The 20,565-nt window shown below is 39.3% G+C and overlaps 1 protein-coding gene across 1 annotated transcript in view; it reads right to left on the reverse strand.

Annotated features, from left to right (window-relative positions):
• Window positions 1-12,591: 12,591 nt before the first annotated feature.
• LOC124612621 (FK506-binding protein 2) overlaps window positions 12,592-20,565 on the reverse strand; it is a 144,880-nt gene continuing 136,906 nt past the window's right edge. Inside the window, exon 6 of the transcript XR_006979554.1 lies at window positions 12,592-12,610. The gene's annotated coding sequence lies outside the window, so the exon portion shown is untranslated. The remainder of the gene's footprint in view (window positions 12,611-20,565) is intronic.

Raw genomic sequence — 20,565 nt, forward strand, 5'->3', positions numbered from 1 at the left:
AACGAATAGGACTGTTCAGGACTTGGAGCTTGTGTGTCAGCATTCCAACTGCGTCCAGATGCAAACTGCTGTAAATCCACTTTTTCTCAAAAATGAATTGGTGCTACCATTTTGTTCTGTGCTGCCATCTATCGATAACGCTCTTAAAACACGAACAAAACAGATTTTTTCTGCCCTAAAATGTACCTTGAAAACTGTCTACAGATGCAAAACTCTGTCTTTCCATTTCTGGTTGCAAAGCAAAACTGAGTGAATCCATTGCATGATAAAGAAGCAGAACTTGGTGTATGCTTAGCATGTGCCATAATTAAAAAGGTTTCAAGATGCAAAACTCGCTTTGTACACATTACCTATTTTGACCAAATAATGCAGCCTTCCCAGCTTATTGCTTCATAAACTTTACTTTTGAGCCTATGGGTGGCAGTTTGTCAAGTTGTCCCTACTGCAAACTAATGTGAAACAAAAAACAGTAGCACGTCAACTGATACCTAGCCAAATTGGCGCGTTTTTCTTGGCTTGGCTTGTTTGTGAGCGCACGGAGAGCGTTTGTGGTATTGTTGTTGGATAAAATACGAAGAGTGCTTTCCTCGATAATCATAGATGTTACTGATGGAAGACATGTACATTCAGTTCCAAGAGAAAAAGGCCATAAAAAATCAGCATCCTTCTGACTGGAAGAGGAACAAAGCAAAACGCGTGAGGTAAGATTTAGTCCTCAACCCTAGTATTTTGTGCTATTTCACTGCATGGAAATAATAAGAACTTCATTACCAACATATCTGTAAACAGCAAGTTACACTGTGATGTTTTAAATTTATGTTAATATAAATTATGGTCATTTCATATGGCTGTAGTCAAGAACGATTTCCTTGAATGAACAGTGCATCATTTATTTTATAATCATTTGTTTAAGAAAACGTAGTACATTATAAAATTTTTTTAGTGCACTATCCTAACTTTCTCCTTATTAGTACTGTTCTTTGGTAGATATTCCGCAAGTCGGTTTCCAGTTCATCCCAACTGCAAGCATGCAGCTTCATCAGTATATCAGTGTGCAAGAGTATCAATGCAGGATATAGGGAGATCACATCAGGCCTTTTATAAAGTTGCAGACAAAATCAAACAGGGCGAGTTTATAATTATACACACATCAGTCGAATCTCCGAGGAGGCGTTGGACTGAAGCAGCAGATTCCAGGAAAAACATAAATACTTCAATCAGACATTATTTGCCCCATCTGAAAGCATTAAACCAAACTCAGCAATTGCACGTGTGCCAAAAGATGTTTGCTAGTGTTCTTGGTACATCAACAGTGAGAATACAAAGAGTCTGGAGATGGTACTTACAGACAGGAGAAGCTCCAATTGAAAGACGACATGGAGACCGAATGATGAATATTTACCAAGGTAAACGAGGGGTGCGGTTAAGGAGTTTATTGAGAATCTGAAACCAGTGCAATCACACTACTGCCGTGGAAAAAACATTAGTAGACTCTTTATGTCCAGTGAATTATCAACTGCAAAGCTTTGGAAAATGTTTAATGCGGATCCAGAGAAAACTGTGGATAGAGTTATGTACGAGTTTTTCGGATCTATTTTTGTATCTGATTATAATATCAGTTTCGCTTCCCCAGCAACTGACTGTTGCTCAGTGTGCATCGGTTTAGAACAACAAATAAAGCAATTAACCTGAACAACTGGAGATGAGGTGAAGAAACAGGAACTGACCACCCAACTTGCTTTACGCAAAGCTAACCAAATGCTTTTGATGATATACTGAAAGTTGAGGACAATGGTGAAATAACCTTGACATTTGACTGCCAGAAAAACCTTCCACTGCCGAAACTGCAAGATCAAAGTGCTTATTACATGCATTAAATGTATGTGTATAATTTTACAGTCTGTCAAGGACCATCTGCTTCACAGCAAAACAAGGAGAACACATTTATATACACATGGAAAGAAACAGATTTTGGAAAGGGATCCAGTGAAAATGTGTCTTGGGTACATCACAGGTTAACATCTACAGACCTAACTGACGTCCATACCATCCGACTGATGTCAGACAGTTGTGGAGGGCAAAACAAAAACCAGGCAATGTTGGATATGCTATGCTATTAGCTAACACAAGAAGCTCCTGTCAACATGAAACTAGTGAAGATATTCTATCCAATGGTTCAACATTCGTTTCTACCACCCGACAGACTTTTTGGCCGAATAGAAAAGGTTCTCAGGTCTAAAGTCACAATTACCTCACAGAGTTAATACAATGAAGTGTTTGAGGATCACAGAATAGTTTTGCAATTAGGCGTAGATGTCAACAATCTGTGTTGGAAGGATGCAGTTGCTGATGTCATTAAGCCACCTTGTCAATGGCACTTCAGGTTTGCCCCGGTAAAACGGGTTGTGATCACCAGGAGTAAACAAAGAAATGCACAAGTAAGAGGTGAAGTGGATCATAGAATGGACGCTGGTGAAGGAAGAGGGATATGCAGATGAGACAAAGCCTACTCGTCCATGGAGCCAAATGTTATCAGAATTGGAAGAGCCTTAAAGGAAGCTAAAGTGAGGGATATTGACTTCCTGCTCAAAAAGCATTTTGGGCACACTTGGGAAGAAAACAAAAATCTTGCTTTCTACGAGAATGTAATCCATTGTCAGACAGCTGGGAACAATGCAGATGAAGATTCAGACATCGAAATTCATCCAGAGGACAATGAGGTACCAGTGTAATTTAGAGGGGATGGGACAGGACTTGAAAGCTTCTGAGGTATTAACTACTTTCAAACTATTGTATAATGTCATGTACTTTGTATTAAATACTTTCAAACTATTGTTTAATGTCACATACTTTGTTATCACATGCAGTTTAAGTCATTAAATCTTTTGTAACAGCATCAAGGTGTCTTTATTTTTATGTAATGATAATACGTGCACATCCATCTCTACAGAAGCATAACTCTGTAGATCCCTGGAACAGAGGCAAAACTCGGAGAATCCAAATTTTTTTAGATAATAACTAGCAAAATAAATGCCGAATATTTCAGGGATTGTCAGAAATAAACTCCTTAAGTAAGCATAAATCTATGATGAAAAGGAATTTCGAATATCTGCCATATGAAGTAATTAAGAAGTTTTTTGCATTTCCTGAAAAAAATGTTCTACTGCACTCACTGCATTTTGCTTCTGGATGTCTCAGATTTTCACCCTGTGCTAAATCTATGATACTAAATTCTCTTCACACTATCGAGTATTTTTCATGGGTACGGTCACATCAAGTAGCGTGACAATGGAAACGCTTCATCTTCTACAAAGTTGTTGTTGTTGTTGTTAGGGTCTTCAGTCCAGAGACTGGTTTGATGCAGCTCTCCATTCTACTCTATCCTGTGCAAGCTTCTTCATCTCCCAGTACCTACTGCAACCTACATCCTTCTGAATCTGCTTTGTGTATTCATCTCTTGGTCTCCCTCTTCAATTTTTAGCCTCCACGCTGCCCTCCAATACTAAATTGGTGCTCCGTTGATGCCTCAGAACATGTCCTACCAACCAATCCCTTCTTCTAGTCAAGTTGTGCCACAAATTTCTCTTCTCCCCAATTCCTTTCAATATCTCCTCATTAGTTATGTGATCTACCCATCTAATCTTCAGCAGTCTTCTGTAGCACCATATTTCGAAAGCTTCTATTCTCTTCTTGTCCAAACTATTTATTGTCCATGTTTGACTTCCATACATGGCTACACTTCACAAAAATACTTTCAGAAATGACTTCCTGACACTTAAATCTATATTCGGTGCTAACAAATTTCTCTTCTTCAGAAATGCTTTCCTTGTCATTGCCAGTCTACATTTTATATCCTCTCTACTTCAACCATCATTAGTTATTTTGCTCCCCAAATTCTACAAAGTAATAAGGAAAATTATATTCATTTTCATCACCTGGTAATCTAGAAAGCAATGGCAAGTTCAATCTTCCTGGAGCACTAAATATCCTTCCCTTCACAATTTCTACCTGCATAATCAGTTTTGATGATAATGAATAAACTGTCAGCACCAATGCATGCCAACAGTACTGTGTAGTGGTACTGTTTATAACTGAAGTTAGTCGAACCCATCCCAGGTATTCTTCAATGCAGATATGTTTCCCGTTCTATGCACACAAGCAATTAGACAACTCATAACCTACAATTTATATTATTCTCAGTGTAAGGGTGAACCCACAATTTTCTCACTTTTCTCCTTCTGTACCTTCAGTAATAATAATATTGTATAACACTGAAGTGACAAAGAAACTGCTATAGGCATGCGTATTCAAATAGAGAGTTGTATAAATAGGAGGAATACGGCATGCGGTCGGCAATGCTTATATAAGACAAGAAGCTTCAGGCGCAGCTCTTATGTCAGTTACTGCTTCTACAATGGCAGGTTATCAAGATTTAATTGAGTTTGAATGTGGCTTTATAGTTGACACATGAGTGATGGGACACACCATCTCCCAGGTTGCGATGAAGTGGGAAATTTCCTGTGCAACCATTTCACGAGTGTACCTTAAATAGTAAAATATCAAACCTCCGACATCGCTGCGTCCAGAAAAAGAACCTGCAAGAACGGAACCAACAATGACTGAAGAGAATCACTCAATATAATAGAAGTGCAACCCTTCCACAAATTGCTGCAGATTTCAATGTTGGGTCAAAGTGAACAATTCAACAAAACATCATCGATATGGGCTTTTGGAGTTTTATGCCTCGCCTGGGTCTGTCAACACCAACATTGGACTGTTCATTACTGGAAACATGTTGCTTGGCCGGACGAGTCTCATTTCAAATTGTACCGAGCGGATGGACATGTACGGGTATGGAGACAACCTCATGAGTTCGTAGACCCTGAATGTCAGCAGGGGACTGTTCAAGCTGGTGGGGACTCTGTAATGGTGTGGTGCGTATGCAGCTGGAGTGATATGGGACCCCTGATACATGTAGATACGACTCTTGGCAAGTAACACGTATGTAAGCATCCTGTCTGATTACCTGCATCCATTTGTGTACATTGTGCATTCCGACAGACCTGGGCAATTCCAGCAGGACCATGCAACACACCATACGTCCAGAATTGCTACAGAGTGGCTCCCGGAACACTTTCCCGAGTTCAAACACTTCTGATGGGCACCAAACTCCCCAGACATGAACATTATTTGGAATATCAGGGATGCCTTCCAACGTGCTGTTCAGAAGAGATCTTCGCCCTCTTGTAATTTTTATGGATTTATGGGCAGCCCAGCAGTATTCATGGCGTCAGTTCCCTCCACCACTACTTCAGACATTAGTCTAGCCCATGCAACGTTGTGTTGTGGCAATTCTGCATGCTTGCGGGGTCCTACACGATATTGGGCAGGTGTACCATTTTCTTTGTCTCTTCAGTGTATAATTTATCATCACTAATAGTCACCACTGTACTACTGGGACCACAGCACACAAAACAGCATGCTACATACAACCTTCGCCCACAACCAATGAAACTTATTTAATTTTTATTTGCACTGCAAGTGATTTGGCAGTGCGGGAGCTCATTTTGTGCCTGTGTGAGTGTAATTGGCTGCTCGAGTCATCCAGTCTCTTGGTTGTTAGGTAGCTGTAGACCTAATTTGAGTACCCTCGTGTGAACAGGGCCTAATTCTGCAAGAATAATTTTCACTGTGATAACTCCTACAAGACTCCCACTTGGCCACAAAGTTTTATACAAGCTTATACCTTTGGGAGAGTGTAAGGCTTGTGTCTGCAAGGTTAATTTTCCATTGGCCCTGTAACATCTTATACAATGAGTTGGGCAGTGTTTTGTTCATATTTTGTGGTTCAGTTTCTTTCTTTGGTAAGGTGTCACACAGAGAGCATCAAATCTATTTTCAGTATGGTATGAAAGATTCTAAGCTTAAAGAATAAATTGCATCTGTACCAGATTTTGTCTGGATTTGCTTACAGGCTAATTAGAAGACCTCCAATTTTATTCCCATCATAGTTCACTGTATCTTAATCATGTCCAGCAATGTGTGTGTTTCAACAGTGTTTTTGCAACAGGCAGTAAGAAGACAGATGTAGAGGAAAGTGGGTTTCAGATCTGTGAAGTGTTCTAACACACTGATGTGAGGGCCTTTGATCATCAGTTCACTCCGAAGCCTTCCTACAACATCCACTACTGTGAAATATTGGTTCAGATTCTTGGTCTGCAAAGTGTAATCACTTGGTGAAATGTAGCACTTTCTCCAAAAAAAAAAAAAAAAGGGCGCCACTGACGGATTTCAAACTCATCACAGTACTTTCCCAAGTGTTATTTACGAGTACATATAATGAGACTTATCAATTAGCCCCCTCTGCTCATGACTATATGCACTACCTGACAAAAAACAAAAGTCAAGCCCTAAGAGGACATGGTTGGGTGTTAATCTAACTTCGTACACTGCCAAGAGTTCATTTGCATAATCAGTACTTGGTTCTGCAAGATACTAGGAAAATATTTACCTGTTGCTTGGATAAATTTGAAAAGCTGGGGTGCATCAAACCCCCAAACATTGCTGCTAATATTTTTTTTTTAATCTACATCCATATGTCACAACAGCATGCAATTTATATTACAGTCAAGGTGCTTCCTTTTTCTTTATATTTTGCCCCATTGTCATTGTCATTATCTGTATGACTAAGCAAGATACCTGTTCTCTGAGACACACAAAACTCTGCCATGTTTCACAGTGGTGACTGATGTAGAGGACTGGTGGCTTTGAGCAGGCCCTGGAGACCCACACCCAGTCATTTATGGTTGAGTCCCCTGCTCAATAAAATCTATAATTACTTGGCAGAGCTGCTCGGGTAATTGTCTTTAAATGGTTCTCTTTTCACACTGGATTTTTAACAAATAAACAAAGACAAGTCATTGGTGACCATTTGTGGGTTGTAACATATCATTATATCAGGCTTAAGTCCAGCACATAATTAAACTCAGCTGCAACTTCTGTCTCATGTGTCAATTGTCTTATACCTATTCCTCTTCAGATTCAGATTCTTTATTAGTCATTCAACATTATTACATGCAATATACTATCTATTCACTTAGCCTATTAATATCATAAAATGCATTTTTACATTTTTAAGTTGCTACTGGGCATTTCTAAAAATTCTTCTAATTAATACAGTGGGTTAGTTAACAAGAAGTCATCTAACTTTCTCTTGAATACTTCGATTGGCATGCTTGAGGATGTTCAGACAATTTGTTATATATTTTAATTGGTGTGTTCTTATGGCTATTGTTAGTTTTTGATAATCTATTTTGTGGCCAGAGCAGAGAAGTACAGACTCTTGTATTGCAGTCGTGCCATTGATTCATTACACCTAAACTTGATAGTTCAGCAAGTGTACAGTTAATGATATCAAGAATATATAGATTAATAAATGTTAATATTCTATATTTAATGAACAATGGTTTACAATGTGTCCTAATGTCAACCTTTGTCGTTACTCTAATTGCTTTCTCCTGGATCACCAAAATGTCACTTCTTTTTTTCGCTGTTTCCCCAAAGTATTGATCTACACCTTAAAACAGATTGAAAAAATGCAAAGTATGCTGTCTTTGCATATTCAAATGCCATGCAACACATCACATCAGTCTCTTCAGCATACATAACTCTTGACAGCCTAACCACTGTGTGTTCAACATGAGAGTTCCACATTAGTTTATTGTCTAGTACGATACCTAAAAATTTTGTATTTTATTTTTCAACCTCTAAAGTTTTTGATACACTGGAACACATATTCTGGGTCTTTTCCCCATTTAACAGACCATTTGATTTAAGCCATGATATTGCATTTTCTTTTGTCAAATTCATACTACTGATAAGGTTATCGAACACATGGTTTACAAACTTCTGAAGTTATATCATCTGCATACAGGGGTATATGTCTTTACTTCCATGCTTCTCGGTAAGTCGTTTAGATGTACAATGAATAGAAGCAGTCCTAATTTAGACTACTGTGGCAATCTGTGTTGAACATCAAGTCACCATATGTACAAATTCATAGTCCACTGCCCTATTCTGAGTACTGCCAAAAGTGTATCATCTGATAATTATGTGCTTGCCACAGGGAGCCTTCCCTTAACCTAATGCACTGATAGCTGTGACATGAAGATGGTCACTGGACTATCTGGTTGTCGGCAGACACACATTACAGCAGCCTGGGGTGTTTTGTGATGCCATTCTTTAAGCATGTTGCAGGCACGCAGCACTGTTCACAGAATATATTTTGAATACTTTGGTGTTAAATGCTGTGCTACTATTTGTCATCTTCATCGATGAGATCTCAGCTGCAAAGACAAAAATATAATGTGCATATGTCTTACACTGTTTTCCACAGCTGACTTGTTCATTCATGGCTGATTTTTCTATGACAAAACCAGTGCATGCTATTTGCAACTATGCCCTTTTATTTCCTGGTTACACTTATGTCTCCTGCCAGTTATTAACAGCTGAAGAAATATGGAATCAGTTGTGAAATGTCAGTTCACATGAAATCAAGACAATTGGTCAAAATTTTGGGAATAAATTTGTCACTTGCAGATTCTAACAAACACTGACGTACACCCTAAAATGGTCATAACTACCTTTCTTTATTGTCACCTGCTTCCTGACTATCACAACTGTTACTGGTTTGGTTGAGGCAGTTTTACAAAGGATCGTGGAGCTTGTAACTCACTGATATAATCTCTGATAGCTCTGATCGTAATTAAGAAATGTGAGTGAACTCAGTATTCTTCCACGTTCTCATAACAAGAGTTCAGTATAATCACGAATATTAAATATCTTAGTGTATGACATGGCCTACACATTATCTTACTGACCAAAATAAATTCTGAGTGCAACAGATCCTTGACAGACTCAGCTTAACAACAGATGCTTCAAATTCGGCCAAATCTCTGAAACCATCTTAAGGCTTCCTTTCCCTTTATGCCCTGCTGAGATGAGCAAGGTAACACATTCATACATTAGCATATACTCTCAGAAAACAATCCAAATAAATACATATAGATATAAAAACATAAAGGCTAGAAATGTCTACTGTAATGATAGTTACTATTGACTGATGGTTTGTTAATAAAAGCGGATGTGTATGCAAGTAACAGATATGTTTCGTGTGATGGTTATGCACAAACGAACTTGACAGAATTGCTTTACTGATGTGTGTGAACAGAATAGTGTAGCTTAAGTTCAGATTGTTTTTTAATAACAAAACAGAAATTATTGTATGGGTTGGCTGCTTATGACACTGTGAATCCTGACCCGAGTTAAATTAATTGTAATACTGATTAGCAATTAATGTAGTTAATAGAATAGCCATTTCTGCATGGTTTCTAATTTGTAATTAGTGTCAGTTAAATGTGAGTTTCTGTTATACTTCACAAGCCCTGTTTGTAAACTATGTTCAAGAACAAACTACTGACATTTTAATTGCATATAAAATTTCTCAGATGTAGCTAACAAAATTATTTCACTAAATTAAAGTGCTGGGTTGCTGTGACCATTAACTCTAATGTTAAGCCCTAACACCACTTGCTTGTAACACCTGATTGTGAAGGTCGAACTGTGTGAGAAATTTAAGTACTGATAATTTAATTGATGTTTAGAGTAACATTGATAATTACTTCGTGGGACTGGACATGTTGGATTAGTAAATTTTATATTTACAACAATGATGTCTGCATCACTGAGTCTTAATTACTCAAAACAAAATCCCAATATAACCTTGTCTACATGAATTCAAGGGGATCAAAAAAATCAAGAGTTCATGTTAAAATTTTTGTGTTAAATGAAAAACACGAATTTTAATACATATACATGTACAGTAATGTATAATACATTACAGTATCTATCACTTTACATTACAACAGCCTTATAATGCTATCTACATTACAACAGCCTTATAATGCTATCAAGTGAATGTAAAAGCATGAGTACTCTCAAATTACACAATTTTCTTGGAAATGATTCAAGCATTCTTCACTGAGGTTCACGGGAATGAAAATATCTTGTAATTTCACAACCAACTGTAACTACAGCATCCATCAACCCAGCAAATCATTCTAAACTGTCCAAGATAGTAAATATCTCCTGACAGGTAGGTGGAGTGTTCTTTGTATTCCAATCCTCCGCACTTTCTTTTGATGGCCCATCTTGCACTTCAGTCACAGCTTTGGCATATCAGATTCCACACAAGCACATACAGCAACACTGTTATCTGCACTAACAAATTCCTCAAAACTAATGCCAGGGTTTGCAACATCTTGCAGGACTCTCCATACACCAGGCACTGTCTAGCTCATGTACATGTTCAGTGTTGCTATGTCTCCAAGTTCTGTTAAAGCACTTCAGTATATTATGCAGAGACACAGAGTTCAGGCTGCTGCGATCGTTTCTACATCAAGCAGATTCCAATTTGGGGTTACAGTATTGTTTTCAGCAGGTCACGTTTGATGGAAAAAAACTGAACCTTTCTGTTGGTTAGGTTCTGATGGGCAGTACATCTGTCCAATGTTAAAAACAACGTATCTGTTTTGAGCAATTATTCGATTGTTGAAACGTAGAAGCTACTTGCAAAATGTCTCATCAATCCAAGCTTTCTTATGGTGAGAATAGACGCTACATAAAGTGTACATACTCAAGTTTTTAAAACAACATGGCTTCTCAGATTTACAGATAACCCAGGGACAAAACTTCTCACTGCTGTCTGCATTACATGCAAGTGCAAAAGTTCCACATTGTTTGCTGTGTTCTCCACTGTGACACTTACCTTTGATTTGGAAAAAGTTTGTAGAAAAGTCCAGTTTCATCCATATTGAACACATCACATGAGGCAAGCTTTTCCCTCCCTAGGTCGAATTCATGCAACCAGCCGTTCACATTTTCTTTATAACCTTTATTTGTTTCACCACAAATTTGAACATATGAAACTATTGCTGTTTTCTTTGTACCATGGTCAACTTCATCTAGAACCTTAAGCTTTACATGTACACTTAGAACTATCTGTTTCCTCTTTGCCATGTTTCACGTGCTACCATTCACAGATTTTTATTCAGTATTCTACATCGATTTGGCTATGACTAAAAGAACACCTGGCATTGAATATGTTTCTAAATGTTAATGTACACATCATTAAAATTATTTATATGTAACATACACACTGGTAATTGAGGTGATAACTGTGGCTACTAATATACAATATGTTAGAAATGATTAACAATGGGTAGTTAACTTTGTAGTTAAGCAATGCATAGTCTGCTTTGTAGTTACATTTATTGCATTCACTTTTAAAAAAAAATTAATCCTTAAAATACTGTAACATCAGAAGTTTGTGTGACGATGAAATTTAAAAATGCTAGGGACTGTAAAAGAGTTTGTAATGTGCCTTAACCAAAATTTGTACTAACTGATAATACGACCCATAATAAATTATGTATTCCTGCTGGGGACAATAGCTTTTTTCCCATTAGTCACAAGTCAATCTGAAATGAGTTTGCACTAGTGAGGTTATACCATGCTTGGAAGCTTAAACCTATCTAGTCTAAATTTGACGAACATTTCACAGTTCAAATCACTGACCAATCTAGCAACTTCCGCTCTCTCTACTGTCTCTGTTTGCCTTAAACACCAAACAAAATAGTAAAGTTTTGTGTGAATAAATTTACATTGCAATTGTGCTCCCCTTGAGTGATCGCTGCTGGTTCTGGAATACTCAGTTTCTTCTTCCCCCAACATCTTCTGTGATGATCTTGAAAATAGATCTTCCTTTTTTGTGGTCCTTGACTTTTCCCCATTATCTTACCTACTTGTATCTACAAAATAAAATCTCTTCCCAGAAGTATTAGTAATTATAACAACAATAGTGCAGTATTCGTCTTTATCCCTGATATCTTCCAAATTTCTCTTCCTTCTGATAGTACTGAAACTATTCTTTTCGCAAACTAATTAATTTTTCACAACATTAGTTCGCTCTCGTACCCAACAACCTTAACATGCTCAGGTCCTGTTTCGAACTTTGATTTTTCCAAATTGCAGGATCCTTTTGCCAAACATCACCTGCAGCTCGTTACTTCTGATAACACACATCTCCTTACAAAATCATATTTCTTTTCTACCAGTAATTAAACATGCTACAACTGGCTGTCATAACGCCACTGAGTTCTACATTGAATTATTACGCTTGTCAACTGCTTCTTTCTTGTACACCAGGTTTTGTTAAACAGATCAAATATTTCCTACCAGACCCTAACTTCCAAAAATACCCAGAGAATATACATATGTACACGGAGATACCATTTCAACTCTCAATTAATATTTACGTAACAGTTTCTTGTTACATATTCAATAATGTATGGAAAATACTAGTTAAAAGTTAAAAATTATTTAGAAATAAAGGAGACAACTCTCCGAAAGGCAGAAACAATATGTTGTTGATAGGAATACAAACAAAAGGTATGAACCTTGCCAGCTTTTGGAAAGCACTTTCCTTTTCCTAGCTGTAGGGAAAACACACACACACAAATACACACACACACACACACACACACACACACACTCACTCACTGGACACCCCTGTCTCCCTACATTCTGCTCAGTCGACTGCTAGCTCCTGCTTAATACTATGTTGCTCCACCTTTGGACCATAATAAAGCAGTAATTATGCAGGACATGGATTAAGAAGTCCTTGATAGGTTTCCAGAGGTACATGGTACCAGTTGTCCCCACAGGAGCTGGCATTCGACTGAGCACAATATAGGGAGACAGGGTGTGTGTGTGTGTGTGTGTGTGTGTGTGTGTGTGTGTGTGTGTGTGCATGTTTCCTACAGCTAGAAAAGGAGGTTCATTCTGAAAGCTAGCCAAGCTCCTTACCCTTCGTTTGTGTTTCTACGGACAACATAGCACTTCTGGCTTTCGGCGAGTTGTCTCCTTTATTCCTAAATAATTTGTTTCAAGTTCACATACATAAAACCAGAAGAAAGTAAATTTAAAAGCAAGAAAAAAATACAATTCTACAGCTATTCATACGGAATCGTTAGAACTTGATGGAGGCTATTGGTTACTCATTGAAGCGGCTGATATTATGCCTGTCACAATCCATTTTACATCGTCTCACAGTGAACTGTTAACCTACACCCAATACTTCTGACACACATTGCACAATCTGGTGGTGTGTGCTCATTTGCATGTGACACACACGCATGCACAGACACACACACAGAGAGAGAGAGAGAGAGAGAGAGAGAGAGAGACTGGCTGACTGACAAGCCAAAATATTATGGGCACCTGCTTAATACTATGTTGGCCCACCTTTGGACTGTAATACAGCAGTGATTATGCATGACATGGATTCAGAAGTCCTTGATATGTTCCCAGAGGTGTGTAGTATCAGATGTCTCGACAAAGGTCAAGTAATCCCTACAAATTACAGACATTGGTTTGTGGGTACAGAGCTGGCATCTGACAGAATCATGGATGTGTTCCAGCACATTGTGAGATGTGCAGTGCGATAGTTGTGGGCTTATTGTTTTCAGTTACTCACAGATTACTTGTATCAGTACTTATTGGGAAATGGGCAGAGCCTGTGCTGCTTGTGTTTGGACAGAGGATAACTGTCCACAGTCGATGTGCTATGGGCTCCTGCACTGAGCTGCAGTGATGTAGGGAACACCCGATCCCAAAAATTGTGCAATCTCTTGAATCTCCTGATGTTGCATCACGTTTGAAAGCACATGAACTGGCCAGTGGTGAAGCAAGGGAGGCCGGGCATATTATATTACTATATGTGTTTCAGGAGGGAGCACCAATAATGTTGGGTGGGTACTGGCAGCTCTCAGGGAAATAGTTGGCATGTCAAAAAGGAAGGAATGAATGAATGAATGAAGAAAGGCCAGTGTGCACTTGGTACGTTTGTCAGAAGAACTCATTCAAGATTTAGAGAAAGCTGATTTTCCAAGTCCTCCACTTGATTCAAATGGAGGAAATAAAGGCTCAGATCATTTGACAATTATCTCAAAACTTATTTACTGTAAGACTTACTCCTCCTCTCCCCTTACAAGGTCAAGCGTGTACCACACACAGGAAGTGGTTACTAGTGCAGTTACGTATGCGTGGCATGCAGAAAAACACCTCCTTAAACTCAGTGATGAATTATGTACCACAGTTAGTGAGAAGAGTAGATCAGCCACGTTAATCAGTAAGGAGACCATTCTGTGAAAATGATGATGTGTTGTTGTTGTTGTTGTGGTCTTCAGTCCTGAAACTGGTTTGATGCAGCTCTCCATGCTACCTTATCCTGTGCAAGCTGCTTCATCTCCCAGTACATACTGCAACCTACATCCTTCTGAATCTGCTTAGTGTATCCATCTCTTGGTCTCCCTCTACGATTTTTACCCTCCACACTGCCCTCCAATGCTAAATTAGTGATCCCTTGATGCCTCAGAACATGTCCTACTAACCGGTCCCTACTTTTTGTCAAGTTGTGCCACAAACTCCTCTTCTCCCCAATTCTATTCAATACTTCATTGTTAGTTATGTGATCTACCCATCTAATCTTCAGCATTCTTCTGTAGCACCACATTTCGAAAGCTTCTATTCTCTTCTTGTCCAAACTATTTATCGTCCATGTTTCACTTCCATACATGGCTACACTCCATACAAATACTTTCAGAAACGACTTCCTTACACTTAAATCTATTTTCAATGTTAACAAATTCCTCTTCTTCAGAAACGCTTTCCTTGCCATTGCCAGTATAAATTTTATATCCTCTCTACTTCGACCATCATCAGTTATTTTGCTCCCCAAATAGCAAAACTCATTTACTACTTTAAGCGTCTCATTTCCTAATCTAATTCCCTCAGCATCATCTGACTCAATTCGACTACATTCCATTATCCTCGTTTTGCTTATGTTGATGTTCATCTTATATCCTCCTTTCAAGACACTGTCCATTCCATTCAACTGCTCTTCCAAGTCCTTTGCTGTCTCTGATAGAATTACAATGTCATGGGTGAACCTCAAAGTTTTTATTTCTTCTCCATGGATTTTAATACCTACTCTGAATTTTTCTTTTGTTTCCTTTACTGCTTGCTCAATATACAGATTGAATAACATCGGGGAGAGGCTACAACCCTGCCTCACTCCCTTCCCAACCACTGCTTCCCTTTCATGCGGCCGAGAGAGGTGGCGCAGTGGTTAGACACTGGACTCGCATTCGGGAGGACGACGGTTCAATCCCGCATCCGGCCATCCTCATTTAGGTTTTCCGTATGTCTCTAAATCGCTCCAGGCAAATGCCGGGATGGTTCCTTTCAAAGGGCACGGCCGACTTCCTTCCCCGTCCTTCCCTAATCCGATGAGACCGATGACCTCGCTGTCTGGTCTCCTTCCCCGAAACAACCAACCAACCAACCTTTCATGCCCCTCGACTCTTTATAACTGCCATCTGGTTTCTGTACAAATTGTAAATAGCCTTTCGCTCCCTGTATTTTACCCCTGCCACCTTCAGAATTTGAAAGAGAGTATTCCAGTCAACATTGTCAAAAGTTTTCTCTAAGTCTACAAATGCTAGAGATGAAGGTTTGCCTTTCCTTAATCTTTCTTCTAAGATAAGTCGTAAGGTCAATATTGCCTCATGTGTTCCAATATTTCTACGGAATCCAAACTGATCTTCCCCGAGATCGGCTTCTACCAGTTTTTCCATTCGCCTGTAAAGAATTTGTGTTAGTATTTTGCAGCTGTGACTTATTAAACTGATAGTTTGGTAATTTTCACATCTGTTAACACCTGCTTTCTTTGGGATTGGAATTATCATATTCTTCTTGAAGTCTGAGGGTATTTCGCCTGTCGCATACATATTGCTCACCAGATGGTAGAGTTTTGTCAGGACTGGCTCTCCCAAGGCCGTCAATAGTTCTTATGGAATGTTGTCTACTCCCGGGGCCTTGTTTTGACTCAGGTCTTTCAGTGCTCTGTCAAACTCTTCACGCAGTATCTTATCTCCCATTTCATCTTCATCTTCATCCTCATCCATTTCCATAATATTGTCCTCAAGTGCATCGCCCTAGTATAGACCCTTTATATACTCCTTCCACCTTTCTGCTTTCCCTTCTCTGCTTAGAACTGGGAGCTCTTGATATTCATGCAAGTGGTTCTCTTTTCTCCAAAGGTCTCTTTAATTTTCCTGTAGGCGTTACCTATCTTACCCCTTGTGAGATAAGCCTCTACATCCTTACATTTGTCCTCTAGCCATCCCTACTTAGCCATTTTGCAATTCCTGTCGATCTCATTTTTGAGATGTTTGTATTCCTTTTTGCCTGCTTCATTTACTGCATTTTTATATTTTCTCCTTTCATCAACTAAATTCAATATTTCTTTTGTTACCCAAGGATTTCTACTAGCCCTCATCTTTTTACCTACTTGATCCTCTGCTGCCTTCACTGCTTCATCCCTCAGAGCTATCCATTCTTCTTCTACTGTACTTCTTTCCCCCATTCCTGTCAATTGTTCCCTTATGCTCTCCCTGAGACTCTCTACAACCTCTGGTTCTTTCAGTTTATCCAGGTCCCATGTCCTTAAATTCCCACCTTTTTGCAGTTTCTTCAGTTTTAATCTACAGTTCATAACCAATAGATTGTGGTCAGAGTCCACATCTGCCCCTGGAAATGCTAACAATTTAAAACCTGGTTCCTAAATCTCTGTCTTACCATTATATAATCTATCTGATACCTTCTAGTATCTCCAGGATTTTTCCATGCATACAACCTTCTTTCATGATTCTTGAACTAAGTGTTAGCTATGATTAAGTTATGCTCTGTGCAAAACTCTCCCAGGTGGCTTCCTCTTTCATTTCTTAGCCCCAATCCATATTCACCTACTACGTTTCCTTCTCTTCCTTTTCCTACTCTCGAATTCCAGTCACCCATGACTATTAAATTTTCATCTCCTTTCAGTACCTAATAATTTCTTTTATCTCATCATACATTTCATCAATTTATTCATCTGCAGAGCTAGTTGGTATGTAAACTTGTACTACTGTAGTAGGCGTGGGCTTCGTGTCTATCTTGGCCATAATAATGCGTTCACTATGCTGTTTGTAGTAGCTTACCCGCACTCCTATTTTTTTATTCATTATTACAGCTACTCCTGCATTACCCCTATTTGATTTTGTATTTATCACCCTGTATTCACCTGACCAAAAGTCTTGTTCCTCCTGCCACCGAACTTCTCTAATTCCCACTATATCTAACTTTAACCTATCCATTTCCATTTTTAAATTTTTTAACCTACCTGCCCGATTAAGGGATCTGACATTCCACACTCCGATCCATAGAACACCAGTTTTCTTTTTCCTGATAATGACGTCCTCTTGAGTAGTCCCCGCCCAGAGATCCGAATGGGGGACTATTTTACCTCCGGAATATTTTACCCAAGAGGACGCTATCATCATTTAACCATACAGTAAAGCTGCATGCCCTCGGGAAAAATTACGGCCGTAGTTTCCCCTTGCTTTCAGCCGTTCGCAGTACCATCACAGCAAGGCCGTTTTGGTTAGCGATACAATGCCAGATCAGTCAATCATCCAGACTGCTGCCCCTCTTCAGGAACCACACGTTTGTCTGGTCTCTCAACAGATACCCCTCCGTCGTGGTTGCACCTACGGTACGGCCATCTGTATCGCTGAGGCACGCAAGCCTCCACACCAACGGCAAGGTCCATGGTTCATGGGGGGGAGGGATGTGGTGTTAAGTGCAAGAAAATATAAGTTGTGTAATTTACATTAAATTACTTAATATTTAATGCAGAAGAAAAGAAGGACAGACCTACAGGGCTTATCACAAAAGTTTGAAGAATAGAATTCTCCAGCAAACCAGAAGGATAGTGCTGTAGTTTTCAGTGAGAGATGGTGAGGGGTCTTTGTTAATAAATGCAACTTATCTCATTCTCTTTTGGTGGGCAGTGACACAGGGCTATGTTTCGAGCATAGTATTACACATGGAGATTCGAAGTTTACTGGTTAATTGAGCAGCTCTTTGCAACCAAATTTAGTTAAAAAAAAATCAGCTCTGATGTCAGCCTTCCAGGAGGAAGCAATGTTCCAGACAAGACTATGTTATCAGGAAGGTCAAGAAAACCACAACAACAGGTGCTTCAGGTTGCCATCAACATCCCTAATGAATGAAAGAGAAAGTACATAAAGTTTTGAATGGGGATTGATTTCTCAGCATAATGATAGAGGTTTGCAATATGTCAAAATCTAATGTTTATCTCACACTTGAGAGACACTTAGCTATGAGAAAAGTGTGCAGAGAGAGTCCCAAAACTGCTTATCAATGAACAGAAGAAAATGTGTGTGTTGAAGTGTCAAGAGTTATTGTAATGATGCATAGGTGACCCAATTCTGGTTGTATTATACACAAAAAGATTAGATTAGATGCCAATTATGATGGTAGATTTATTGCCACAGAGAACTTTATAGTCTGCTTCAATAGATAAAGGTCAATATGTCTGCCTGCTATGCAGAGGACCCAGGCACGATTTCCAGTACTGATACGAATTTTCCTTGGTGGTAGGGATGGGATGGGGTGGGGTTCACTCAGCCTCCTGATGCCAACTGAGGAGGCTCGAAGATCTGGGAAGCTGACGACAGGCGGGACAGCAGTGTGTCAATGTGGTGACCGCATGCCTCCCCCTCCCATATCCGAAGGTTGCAGTTTGTGGAGGTAATACAGCAGATGGTCAGTAGCAAATAGTCTAACAGGGAGAGTAGAAGATGCTTTAGCTTTTAGAGAATTTTATAATTTCTATCAAGGTAATTCAAAATTCTAATTGCAAGATAATTTGGATGAAGATATACACAGCTGGAAAAAATTAGTACACCTAAAAAGATGATATCAGTTTTGATGTGGTGATAACAGATGCCACCTGGGAGACATTATAAGTGCTGATAATGTTTTCGACATGTCTATCAAGTTAGCATAGTGGCATAGCTGCAGAACACCATCTGTGTCTTGCTTATAATAGGGAGAGCTCAGAGTACCGTATTTACTCGAATATAAGCCGCACTCGAATCTAAGCCGCCCCTGAAATTTGAGACTCGAAATTCGAAGGGAGAGAAAAGATTTAGGCCTCACATCCAAATCGAAACAACGTTGGTCCACTGTAATATGAGACACAATTTAGGTCGAATGAATGACGATACAGCTACGATAGTTTGGTTCGAGTCTTAAGCTTAGCAGTTAAGCTTTACCATGTAGCCATTGCTATGCGTCAGGTGCTCCGTCCATATTTATACGGGTACCATTCCTTTTTCACGTGCTTTGTCTGGTTTGAATTGATTGCTTATTTTTCTTTGATCTGGTAAGTGCCGTTCTTCTGTTACTTACACTGCTGCTTTCTTTGATAATGATCAACAAGAACCAAATAATAGACTGTGTATGATAGAAGATGTTCTGAACGAGAGTTTAGCGAAAATTTTTCTCCAGTTGAAAATCTTTGCAGGCGCCTCTGTAGTACATTACATTCTGCACAGAAATTAGTCATCTTAGATTTAAGAATCTTGTCAATTGCCGCGCTTCATTTCTGACTGTCTCATTCTAGTTTCGTAGTTTATTAGGCAGACAGGATTTAAATGAGATAGCAGCAAACACGAAAGAATACATGGCAAAATGTTTATATTCATACGGTATTATTCTTATGGTGAAAAGAATACTGCATGCGCTTCACAATTCATAAAAATTCTTATCAGCAACGATCTCTTGTCACAGGTAGGAAAAAATTCAGAATGTAGAGTTGGCCATATTGACAAACATCCCAAACAATCTTGCCAGTCGGATTTTCGCAGTACGTTAAAATGCAAAGCATGCCTGTGTAGTGCTACATAATTCGACAGCAGAAGTTAGTTGTGGCGGCACCTACCAACATTTTTCAGAACTTCCGCTTACTCTGCACTCTATTCTAAGCCACAGGCGGGTTTTTGGATTACAAAAACTGGAAAAAAAGTGCAGCTTAGATTCGAGTAAATACGGTAGTGTAAATGTGTTAAGCAAGCATGTGACCATGCATAGATCCACTCATGCTTCCTGCAACCATCTGAGCGAGTTTGAAAGGGGTCAAATTTTTGCTTTTCGAGTGGCACATGTGCTCTATCAATTAGCATTGATGATAATATCAGTGGTCATGTGAACATTCTCTCACCCATAGGCAAGGTTCTGGATGTCCACACAGCACAGATGACTGCTAGGATCATCATACTGTAAGGGCAGCAGTGGCAGATCAGCCACAACAGCCCAGATAAGGGGCTTACGAGAGCAGATGTGTCGACACGAATTGTTGCAAACCAGTTGTTAGCAGTGGGTCTATGGACACTCACACCTGTAGTCTCACTTCCATTCACACCACAGCATTGACCTGCGCAGCTGGACTGGTGCCATCAGAGAATCACTCGGAGGACAGAATGGCACACTGTGGTCTTCAGCGATGAAAACAGATTCTGCTTGCCTGCAAGTTGTGGT

Source organism: Schistocerca americana, chromosome 4 (assembly GCF_021461395.2).
Source record: "Schistocerca americana isolate TAMUIC-IGC-003095 chromosome 4, iqSchAmer2.1, whole genome shotgun sequence".
In the NCBI taxonomy this organism is placed as follows: Eukaryota; Metazoa; Arthropoda; class Insecta; order Orthoptera; family Acrididae; genus Schistocerca; species Schistocerca americana.